The sequence below is a fragment of the Leptidea sinapis genome, chromosome 15 (assembly GCF_905404315.1).
Source record: "Leptidea sinapis chromosome 15, ilLepSina1.1, whole genome shotgun sequence".
Taxonomy (NCBI): Eukaryota; Metazoa; Arthropoda; class Insecta; order Lepidoptera; family Pieridae; genus Leptidea; species Leptidea sinapis.
Genome location: NC_066279.1, coordinates 3,477,222 through 3,489,898, shown reverse-complemented (window position 1 = coordinate 3,489,898; position 12,677 = coordinate 3,477,222). Strand labels below are relative to the sequence as shown.

The following is a 12,677-nucleotide window of genomic DNA, read 5'->3' as shown; positions in this document are numbered from 1 at the left end:
TAAGTGCGTCGAGTCGAGCCTTGTGCTCCTCCGCCTTGCTGTTGCGAATTCACTCCAAAAATCTCCTTATTCTGTGTATTTCTACTTTTTGTGATAGAGACACTTTTGTTTGTCGAATTTATGAACTTGCTGTAATGTCGAGACGTTGTGCTTTCGGTTGTGCGTTCCGCGGTAAGTAAATTATTCTCATAAATCTTAATAGTATAGTTTATTGACTAATCTTGTGATAAATAAAGTATCATATAAGGTTTGTTCTACTCTCAGGTTCTACTACCGGTCCGTAGATTGAATTTGCAATCATGGTTAAAACTATTATAAACATACCGGTTTTCTGTATCTTGCCCCAAAGATTAAACTCCAATCCCTCAAATCACCTTATGTCAGACTTCAGACTCCCCCTGACTTATATGGTTTAATAATAATTGACAGCTGTGCTGGCTTCTGACACCATTTTATCAAGAGAAAAGTCAATATATGAGTCCAAAATCTAATACTAGCCCAATGGTCATAACACTAGGTTATCACAATTTTTCTGATGGCTTTAATAGTCACTCAATTTATTTAATAATGTTATTTATTATTTTCAGAGATTCCAATGCATAGTTTCCCAGATGCTGTCAATTTCTTGAGCAGTTTAAAACTTGGGTCAGTCTTGTTGGTGGAAACATTTAGACATCTGATCTTGAATGTTATAAGAAGAAGAGAATTTGTGATATACACTTTTCTGACAGACACAGAAATCATAATCAATGGCTAAGCACATTGGCAGTTCCGATGCTTCATCTGCTTGGTAAGTCCCCTAATTTAACACATATTGACTTAATATTCGATGCTATTCCTAACTCTGTCAGATTTAGTCAGACCACTAAGAATCTTTGTTGAGTTGATGGTTTTTTTGAAGGTATATTGTATCATTCTAGAAACACCTGATTTTCTTACACAGTTGTGATTACTAAATTCAATGGTTGCATTTCTAGCTGAAACTGGTTCATTATCTATGATAATCATTCAATAATGAAACATAATCTTTACATATTCACATTAATTTTCAGGACAACTACAGAGTCAAGTAATCTTAGGACAAGCTTCATCCACACAACATTTACTGCCTACAATAATACAGCAAGACTGTTCACGTAAGTAATTTTTAAAACTTATTTACAATGTCATAAAGGTTACTATAACATAAGTGACATTCTTAATGATACCACAGAAATGGCATGGAGCGGCCACCCTCAGGGTATTAAATAATAAATTTTATTGTATGATTTAACATTGTCACCATATTTTTATGTAAAAAAAAGAAGCCCGCTGAGTATCTTATGCCCTTACTTCTCAAGTCTGAGGTACACTTTTTCCAATAGGTAGTACTGACTTTCTGTAAGTGATATTATATCCTATTTCAAATAAAATATTCAGAAAGAATATAAAGTCAAACTCAGTCAAAGGGCATTAACAATTTGATTTTATTCTGCTTTTAATCCCATGTCTTTTATGTATCTTCTTAAAATTATTGATATTTATGGACATACATATACAAAATTTTGATGTATTTCTTGGTTGTAATTTTAAAATCTTGGGCCCATAACATGTTATTCATTGAAAATCCCACATTTGATCTTGATCTTTATGTCATGTTTTCATATAATATAGTCTTCATAATTTCATTACATAAGATTTTACAAATCACAATAAAAGGTCTCCGGTTCTCTGTGGCATACAAATAATAAATAATCATTAATCTATTATTATACTTATTATTTACAGAGCCATATGTGAGCAACTTTATTTTAGAAAAAGCATCAACTTCAACAACAACAACAACCTGTGGCTGCAGGTAAAATTCACATATTTTTTTCAATTTGTTGGCTATTATCAAATATAATAAATATAGAAATTAATGATTATATTTTGTTTTGAACACATACCAAAATATTATATAATATAATATATTTCTATCTATTATACACACCTAAACCATACATAAATAAAAACAAAATTTTATAATTTTAAATTTTGTGAGTCTTTTTTTCTATAATGGTTTTGTTTGACAGCTTATTTCAACTTGAGATTTAATTTGAGCTCTCTAAAGATAGCTAGACTCTTAAGAAATGCTGCACTGGTTCTACATTTTCTGAGTGCTACTTCATTATGATTTGATTTTGTTTTTTTTTTATTTTTATCCATTATCGTCTGATTGAAATTGACAATTGAAATGATTTGAAAAGTATAGTTAAAATTCACTCTGACAAAGTGGGCTACAAACTACATAAGTATTATTTCCAATTTCAGATGCATCTCAAGGTGCTTGATGCTGGATCATAATTATAGTTTTATTAGCAAGCCTGAAAGAACATCTGGAAAAGGTATTAATATTATTATACTAATATTACAAATGGGAATGATTCTGATTTCTTTTGAAAATACTGTTTTTATACTTTTTTATCCAAAAAGTGCTGAATAAATTTGTATGAAATTTGACATAGTTTATGATCTTTTGTCTAGGTGGGCAATGTAGTTCCCTCATAGTCCCGGAGCTGGGGACAAAAATCAGCAAGATTCTTGTATTGGCCCATCATTTATTTTGTAGTAAGTGAGTCAGCAAATTTAGGGAGTAGCACACCTGACAATGGCGGGCTTTGATGTAATATTACAACACTCATAAGAAATTAAACATAATAAGAAATTCGAAAGGTCTTTATTTAACAAACATTAACCATAAATGTGACAGTAATTTTATAACAGCAGATTAATGCATGACATGACATAAGACTGTTGAGCCAAATGTCTTTTTTGATGAAGGCTGCATTGGTACCTGATAGGATTGAGAACAGCTAATGTCCGTGTGGAAATGAAATTTTGAATATATTTTTATTCATTACTAGCTGACCCGACAGACGTCGTGCTGTACATATTAAATTCTTCTTCTTATCAAAACCTTTACTGGACTTCCACAAAAAATTCAAGACCGAAATTAGCCAAATTGATCCAGCCATTCTCAAGTTTTAGCAAGACTAACGAACAGCAATTCATTTTTATATATATAGACTTTAAGACTGAATCCCTTTTCATATTGTCCATTTATTTAATACCATATAATACATATATTGTACTATACAATTTGTTAATTAAACATTCTTTCACAGATCTAATGGCTCCACAGCGCACAAAGATCAAGCATCTTCAAGCAGAAATATCGCGCTTGCGAAAACAAGGACAATCTTTCAAAGCAAGGTTAAAAGGTGGTGCAGATCGATCAATCGAATTTTGTCAGGAAAATTAACATATGTGGGTGAAGGCGAAACAAAAACAGCTGCCCAACAATATTATGATAAACATATACATTATAAAAATAAAAAATAATATGCAAACATTGCTTTTCAATTCAATTACTCATACCAACACTACTAAATCCTATCCTTTATGTTCTATGCTGTGGCAAAATTAAATAACTAACTCTACGCGCAATTTCAACATGGTAAAAAATTGCAATACCTACATTAAAAAGTAGAGTTAGTTATTTAATTATGTCACAACATTAAAAATGAATTTCATAATTTTGAGCTAATATATAGTTATTTTCGGGGCCAATCTACAGATGGCACTAGTTTTCAAATAGGCAGCTCATAATGCGTAGAGAGGGCTCTCTTTTCCCTATATATTATTATACTCTTTGCTGAGCTGAGACAGCTTAAGTACGTCAAATTCGCGTCAGTTATAATTTCGCATATGAACTATTTTTTATAAAATGTTTATGTAAACAGTTTGAGTTAAGAAAATAATGGTTGAAGTCATAAATATGTTATTTTCCCCTGCTAAGAAACATCGAGATTTTTTTCTGATTCTTTTTAAGTATTCTGACAATTAATTCCGGTAGATTTAACTTCTATGCTAATTAACAATTTTTATTGAAATGATCACTTCTTTTGGGAGGGTTCGTAACGGCTTCGTAACGATACGCGTTACGGCGCCAGTCTGTCTGGCTTCCCTTTCTCTCACGCATACGGCAGCGGTAGACTGGCTCCTCCTCTCTCACTCTAACCAATTGCTACTTTTATAGGATTAAATAATGATACTAATAATTTACATACACAAAGTTCTAACCTTCATATTCAAAATTTGTAACTGACAATAAAATATATTTTATTATCAATAAAATGTTTTATTAATAAAATATAACCTTTCCTTACATTATCATATTAATATACATAAAATTTAAGTAATAATCAAAGCTTTTCTCAAGTCAAATAATTTCAATATATATTTAAAAAAATAAGATTGTGTTGTGTGGCAATGGCAAGAATAATTTAAATTTAATTGTATTGTTCCTGAAAAAATAAATTAATTGCTTTAGTTTAAATTTTAGACCCTAGTTTCACTACTTTTTGTGCTCTGTGCTCATAGAGATTCAATAGTTTGTAAACCTTCATGAGATAGGAGTGCGCGTTAGTAGCGTTCTCCGGGTTTCCACGGAAGACCAGTGTTGTGAATTCTTTCGAAACCACAACTATGCTGAGATGGGGGCCTATTGGCGTCATTAGATCATAATTAGAATAGTATTACTTTGAGAACTATAATCAGAATGTATACTGACGTCAATATACATTTTTTCTTTCTTTCTTTCTTTTTTTCTCTCAATATGAAATAGTTCTAACTAACTTAGATTATTTGAACATATCACTTATGTCCGGCGGCGTTCCCAGATGCACACGTTTTTTTGTATCGAAATCTTTGACTTCTATTACATTTGGATGAAACAAGTCTTTCAAGTAATAAGAAACTCACACTTTATAGATAGAAAATTAATAGGTCACAGATAATAAATTTTACCTATTCTGTCATAAAAGAAATCGACATAGTTCAGATAAAATACTATTCGAGGAGATTAAAAACACACGTAAATCCAGCTTTACGTAAGTCGTGGTAGCGTAAATCAAGGTGTTACAGTTTATTTTATATATATAGCTTACTTTACTTAAGAAATATATTCAATTCTATAGTATATCGCGTTAGACAAATTCATAAATATTATCCCTACTAGCTGTAAACACATTTATAATTTCTTTAAGTGAATCTTTTTTTATGGAAGAGGAGGACAAACGAGCGTACGGGTCACCTGATGATCACTAGAGTTGACCAGAGGAATAACACAGCTGTAAAGCTAGAAAGGTCAAGTCAGCAGAATCACTCGTTTTATATCTCAAACTTTAGTGCTCATTTAGTGCTAATTTAGTGCTAATTTAGTGCTGATAACAGATATTTGGTCCTGTGATAAGGGGACTAAAAATGAGAACACTGCTAACTTTTCATTAAGCTAGCAGTGTACCATTCGTGACCGCGTTATGATACAGTTGGAACGAGAGGCACATCAGCTAATAATTTAGTGCTCAATTAGTGCTGCCTGTACAAGCAAACATATTTAAAAAAATTTTTTTTTTTTTTTTTCAAATCAACTACTGCTAATATAACGACTCTAGCAGTCTTGAGAGCAAGAAGAAGACTCGAAAATGGAAACTGATGGAATTAAAAGACGGCATTATTTAGTGCTGAAATAGTGCTGTCGGTGTAGTAAAGGAGTTTTGAACAACAATTTTTTTTTATTATTTTTCAAAGCAATTACTGCTAGTATAACGACTCCAGCAGTCTCAAGAGCTGGAAGAAGATTCGAAAACGGAAACTAATAGAATTATAAGACGTCACAATTTAGTGCTCAATTAGTGCTGTCAGCACAGCAAAAGATTAGATATGGGTACCACAACGGCGCCTATTTCTGCCGTGAAGCAATAATGTGTAAGCGCTACTTTATTTCGGTCTGAAGGGCGCCGTAGCTAGTGAAATTACTGGGCAAATGAGACTTAATATTTTGTCTCAAGGTGACGAGCGCAGTTGTTGTGCCGCTCAGAATTTTTGTGGGTTTCAAGAATCCTGAGTGGCACTGCATTGTAATGGGCAGGGCGTATCAATTACCATCAGATGAACGTGCTGCTCGTCTTGTCCCTTATTTTCATAAAAAAAAAATTTTTTGAAAAATAATGATTTTTGAAAAATAATCAGTCTTGAAAGCTAGAAGAAGACTCTAAAACGGAAACTAAGTCATAATAAATTTGTTAGAGTTAAGTCATGAAGAACATTATGGAGGCCACACAAATATTAGTGTAAAAAAGGATTAGTTATTACGTTCAAATATGTAATTAATGCCATATATAGTCTTCTTCTCGCTCTTAAGACTGTTGGCGTCGTTATACAATCACCAGTTAATTTGAAAAATTAAAAATATTTTTCAAAAATCTTTTGCTGTCCTGACAGCACTAATTGAGCACAAAATCCATTAGTTTCCATTTTCGAGTCTTCTACTTGCTCTTGAGACTACTGGAGTCGTTACACTAGCAGTAGTTGCTTTGAAAAAAATTAAAAAATAAAATTTTTTCAAAACTCCTTTGCTACAACGACAGCACTAATTCAGCATTAAATAGTGACGTCTTTCAATTTCATTAGTTTCCGTTTTAAAGTCTCTCTCTAGCTCTTAAGGCTGCTAGCGTCGTTATACAAGCAGTAGTTGATTTGAAAAAAAATAAAAAATTAATTATTTTTCAAAAATCTTTTGCTGTGCTGACAGCACTAATTGAGCACTAAATGGTAATGTCTTTTAATTCCATTAGTTTCCGTTTTCGAGACTTCTTCTTGCTCTTGAGACTACTGGAGTAGTTATATTAGCAGTAGTTGATTTGAAAAAAAATAAAAAAAAAAAAAATTTTTTAAAATCTGTTTGCTTGTACAGGCAGCACTAAATTATTAGCTGATGTGCCTGTCGCTCCAACTGTATCATAACGCGGTCACGAATGGTACACTGCTAGCTTAATGAAAAGTTAGCAGTGTTCTCATTTTTAGTCCCCCTATCACAGCACCAAATATCTGTTATCAGCACTAAATTAGCACTAAATGAGCACTAAATTTTGAGATATAAAACGAGTGATTCTGCTGATTTGAGCTTTCTAGCTTTACAGACGTAAGGACAACGCAGGGTTGCTGACGAACAGGAAGGTGTACGCGCTTTTATAAAATTAAAGTTTCTTAGATATCTTTTTCATTTATACATTTTATATTATATAGTCAGTTATGTGATGGAGAAGGTTAAGGAATAGTCTAATAAAAAATAAAAAAAACTTTTGATCTCGTATGGAAATTGTATTCAATCAGAGCTTAATAATTTAACAAAATATGATTTCCACGAGGAAATGTCTCAGGTTAGGGAGTGTCTCCTTTATTTTTTCTAAAGAAAAACTAAACTAAATAAGTAAATGACATTGTTAACAATAAACGAAGATGGTTTTACAATTCAATTTATTAAGAAAACTCAAACTTCATTAATTTCCACAAAATAAAATTCAACATAAAAAATCCAGTTGGACTTTCACAAGGTAAAAATATTCGAAGTAAATCACATGAAGTTTTTCGGGATTACAATTACGTCTATCCATTTCAAATCAACTGTCAAAGAACAAAAGTTACACAGCTCTCAAAACAGCCGATTATATTGTCTCAAATCATAAAATGGAATAAGCATTGCATAATACCGTTCTAGAAGAGCATTTATTGGACAGAAAAATCCTTTCATTCCCTTTGACTTAGTATCTCATGCAACCATATATTTGGTTATTTATATTAATTAGTTATTAATGTGTGCGAAAATTTGCATGTCTAATATCTTAGATCATTTTATACGTCTTGATAGACTGTGACAGCTGTGAAAACGACGAAATTATGATTAACATTTAAAAGTTATTTTGAGCAATGCACGCACACTTACACAAAATACAAATCGCGAATGTAAGACGTAGCTTGTCACGCACACTAAAGTAATAAACCTGGCAGCAAGAGGCTCTATCTAGAGGTAAAAATTAGCTAAGTATGGATTTTAAAAGCCCATGAATAGAATAACAGATCCCAGTAAGACCTTCTACTTAAATACTATTTACCGACAAATTGTGACTCATTTAGTCACAAAAAATTTAACTTCCAAAAGAATTAATTAAAAAAGAAACTTCATTTATGCTTTTCAAACAATAAGCTATAAGACTAAATTAAGAAAGTAATTCTAAATAGTATATGCTATAAATAGCATAATTGAATGCGTTATGAATTCTTAATTTTAACAACATGTTTATAGAGTATTTATTTAATACTTCGATATTAATACACGATAGCATTTGATCATAAAAGTTTTTAGTAAGAAATTTGATTATTGTATCATTAGGATTCATATTTAAATTTAAAAATAAAATAAGTAATTTGTAAAATAACAAATATGTAAAAAAATGCTTATTTGCAAGGTATTAAACCAATTGGCAAAATAAGTATCATAATATTAAATAATAATTTGTAATCCCTATATCCGTAAATATTATCTATACTAATATTATAAAGCTGCAATGTTTGTTTGTTTGTTTGAACGCGCTAATCTCTGGTACTACTGGTCCGATTTGAATGATTCTTTCAGTGTTGGGTAGTCCATTTATCGAGGAAGGCTGTAGGCTATGTTGTTTTTTTTTTTTTTTTCAAAATTAGGGATCCGTAATAAAATTGCTATTTTGTAACACAAGGTGTAAAATCGAAAACCTATTTTTGCGTGCGCTGCAAAAACTATTGACAATAGAACAAAATGATGTACAGGCTATAATATAGGCAATATTTTATTACTTATAAAACTATCGCGTGAATTATACTTTATATGGCAAAACAACGTTTGCCGGGTCAGCTAGTGTAATATATACATTTTATGTAATATTTACGAGAAATTTGATGAGAATAAAAATTATAATTATAAATAGGTGCATAATCTGCATTTCATATTAAATTATATATTATTTATATCTTTTTAGATTACATTAATATTGACAAGCAAAATTCTTAAAACGTTTGTAGCTTTGGCTTTTTAACTTCGAAGAAATCAGTATTTTTTTATGACAGTAAGGGACGAGACGAGCAGGACGCTCAGCTTATGGTAATTAATACGCCCTGCTTGTTACAATGCAGTGCCACTCAGCATTCTTGAGAAACCCAGAAATGCTTAGCGACACTACAATTGCACTCGTCACCTTGAGACACAAGATGATAAGTCTCATTTGCCCAGTAATTTCTCTAACTGCGGTGCCCTTCAGGCCGAAACACAATAATGCTTACACATTACTGCTTCACGGCAGAAATAGGCGAAGTTGTGGTACCCATAATCTAGCCAGCATCGTGTGCAAGGAGCCTCCCACTGGTTTTATGTTTATGTTTAAGTAGGCACGAACCTGTTTGAAAAACTTGTTAGTATAAGTTCTTTCTATTTATGTTTATTACATGATAATATATAATCAAATAAGATTTTTTTAAATTTCTAACTGCTCTTCATTAAATAATATTAGTTTATCGAGTGTATGGATTTTAATTGTTGAATTTAGTCTTAGTTAATGTAACGCATCACCATCAGTTCCTGACCTAAAAACATTTGGACCACTTGAAAATTTGTCAATAAAAAACAAAATTTTCCAGATAGACCCAGCTCTTTTGAGTAGTCGATCAAAATATTTTTCCGTTTATATCTTTCCGCGTTAACTATAAAATGCTTTACAATTTTCTAATAGGTTTAATACATGAGTAACTATTTACCCCCTTATTCATAATAGTCTGCTAACTTAAAGCATTGCTAATTCTCACTCTGTTTTCTTCTATTGACCTAAGTCAGAATGAGAAAAAACACTCCTTAGCGGCTGTTTAAAGTAAGCGGACCATTATTAATAAGGGAGTTAATAGATGAAGTATTTATAATCAGTACAGTTGTTGTGCCAAATAATCAACTTGGAGTTAAAATATATTGGTGCCTCATGTTTTTATACAAATTTTTATTTTTCATAATATGTTTCTGATAATTATTATTGTCTTTTTATGATATATTTTTAAATATTAGACTTACAAAATCTATCAGGTATTTGCAACCGTATTCCAAAATCATGGAATTGGTGATGGTGATTCAGCATTAGTTTGTACCCCTTTTTCCTTTTATGTTTGTTGCGTAAATGTAGAAATTTTTAATATTTATTTTGTGATGTATCTAGTACATAAAATTCTCGTGTCGCGGTGATCGATTCTCATGAAATTTTGTGTGCATATTGGTTAGGTCTGAGAATTGAACAACATCTATTTTTCAACCCCCTAAATGTTAAGGGTAGTCCAACCCTATTTTTTTTTTTTTAATTTTTAGATAAATTCTTTATTTTTTATTAAAAAATACATACAACCCTAAATTTTCAACTCTTCATGATAATCACCTATTTTTCTATCGCGATTTTAATATTATTGTATTCTTCAGTATGTATCTATGTAAGATAAATTATGATATATCATTTTTAAGTCTGTGAATCGGTCGTCATCTATTTTTATAATCCAAAAGTTCTAATTATTGAATTTATAAAACTTTATATGGTAATACAACGTTTGCTGGGTGAACTAGTACTATATATAAGTCTTGTACATGATAAAGGGAATATTAACTTCTATAATTAAATGTTAACAATAGTTTTAAATTTATTAATAATAATAAACCCATCAATGGCACAGGCAATATTTTTCAGTTTAATTTATTTCAGAATTTATATAAAAATTGTATAAAACACCTACATTTCAAAAGTACTTACTATCAATCGCATTATATGAATGTTTCAGAACCCCCAAAAATGGTAAATTTTCTTCAATCCCTGGTATTGGTTCAGCTAATTCGTAAAGCCTTCGCCTTTTATATCGAAACAACAAATACCACAATAACAACACAACACTAACTAACAACAGATTCATGATCAGCACTGAACGACTAACTTTGAACAAATGGCAATAGGCGAGTGGACCTTGTTTAATATATGTAATATATTATGTTATTTATCGCAACTTCTTAAGACAGTATAGAAAATATATTGCTAATACCTTTTAAAGACCGGCCACTAAAATCGATCACGTTACTGACAGATTAACGGCCGTTCTCAATATTCAGTCTATATCTTACTTGAGATAATAATCGTAACTATCGTTGACTTTTCTGTCCCAATAAACTTATCGACGGTAACTCACCATATCCGTGCACGCTGTCTGTCAATGGGAGTTTGTATGGAAATTGCAATTCACGCGTCCCAATAAGGCGACAAGAATGAATTATCGGGTATATTGGGACAGCTTCAGAGTATTGACATCTGATTACTGACAGTAGAAGGTAGTAATTTATCTCTATCTGTAGATAGTATATTGGGAATCGGCCGTAAATCATTTTAAGATAGTTTTTCTATCCAACAAATGAAAGTTTCTGGACGTTTGCGGCCTTTTTAAAATTATACACGGATCCTTAGAACTTAACATAATATCCAAACTTAATTTCTCCATTCCAAGATGTTTACCAAGACAAAATATTAATAAAATATTTTCAAATAATTATTATAGAATGAATGTGAAACAATACGGTCCTTTTAATAGAATATCTACAACACTTAACGATATCAAAGATCATCACATTGACATTTTTCACGACACGTTTATGTCATATAGAAAAAAAGTTTTAGAAAATATCACGACCACGATTGATATCAGTTTGTATTAGATTGTTAACCACTTATTAATTCTTACTTTTAATTTGTAATTTCACACTTTAATCACATAATGTATATTTACATTGTACAGTTTCTAATATTAAGATTAAATTTACTAAATTCTTTCTTATTTCAAATGTTGAATGTATCAAATTAGAATACGTGTAACCAGCCTAGAATTAGTATGTAAGTGTAAATCAATTGTTAATGTTAAGTTTAATTATTGTTGGTACATCTAAAATAAATAAATAAATAAAAAATGACATACGGGGTGTTATTGATGCCGAGGCTTTGTAAAAAATATTACACTAAATATAAGTACTTTTATCCCTTAGTTTAAATTAAAAAAAAAGTGAAATAACTAAAGAACCACGCGCTTTAATGGCAAGTCCAATTAACTATTATGAAAATTTATAGTGATATAAAGTTCACTAGTATATTATAATTACTAAAAGTAACTCACGTAATCTTGAAGAGGTTTCACAATAGTATTTTGAGCATTTAGACTTTCAACATACAAGCAAATTCCGCAGAAAGAAATACATTCCGCAGTTTGGTAATACGTGAAAGAAAGTTCGTAAAGAACCGTGTTATGAGCGCTATACAAGTACTCTCTGTGAAAAATGCGGTAGAAAAGGCACATGAAGAGAAGTGGACACGGCACAGCTGGACTCCTCTAAGCAGTCCACTTTCCAATATAAACCTGTTAGTTAATCGTAATTGACTGAAGGTTGAAAGTAAGCCCAGATTGTATAGCCGCTAGTCAGCATAGGCATGAAATATCAGTAATCGAAAGAAGAGTTCGCGGACGCAAAGTCAAATTGAATATAACAGGCAATAGAAAAGGGGCGGTACTTGGTATGCGTTGTCCACTCTCAGTAATAGATGCAGCTTACTGCACCCCCCTGCATGTCTCTTCATGTGCCTTAGCACATGAAGAGACATCTCTTCGCAACGTCAAAGTCATTGGTAGAGTGTATAACTTGACTATTATAAGCAGTCCACCTGCCAGTATGAGCCAGTTGAGCCAGTTGACAGAAGGTTGAAATTAAGCCCAGAATATAT

At 31.4% G+C, this 12,677-nt stretch overlaps 1 long non-coding RNA gene across 1 annotated transcript; it reads left to right on the top strand.

Annotated features, from left to right (window-relative positions):
* Positions 1–507: 507 nt before the first annotated feature.
* LOC126968437 (uncharacterized) lies at positions 508–1,806 on the top strand. The gene is made up of 3 exons (XR_007730200.1): positions 508–790; positions 1,053–1,136; positions 1,768–1,806. It is a non-coding gene; the product is annotated as an uncharacterized LOC126968437 (long non-coding RNA).
* The last annotated feature ends 10,871 nt before the right edge of the window (positions 1,807–12,677 follow it).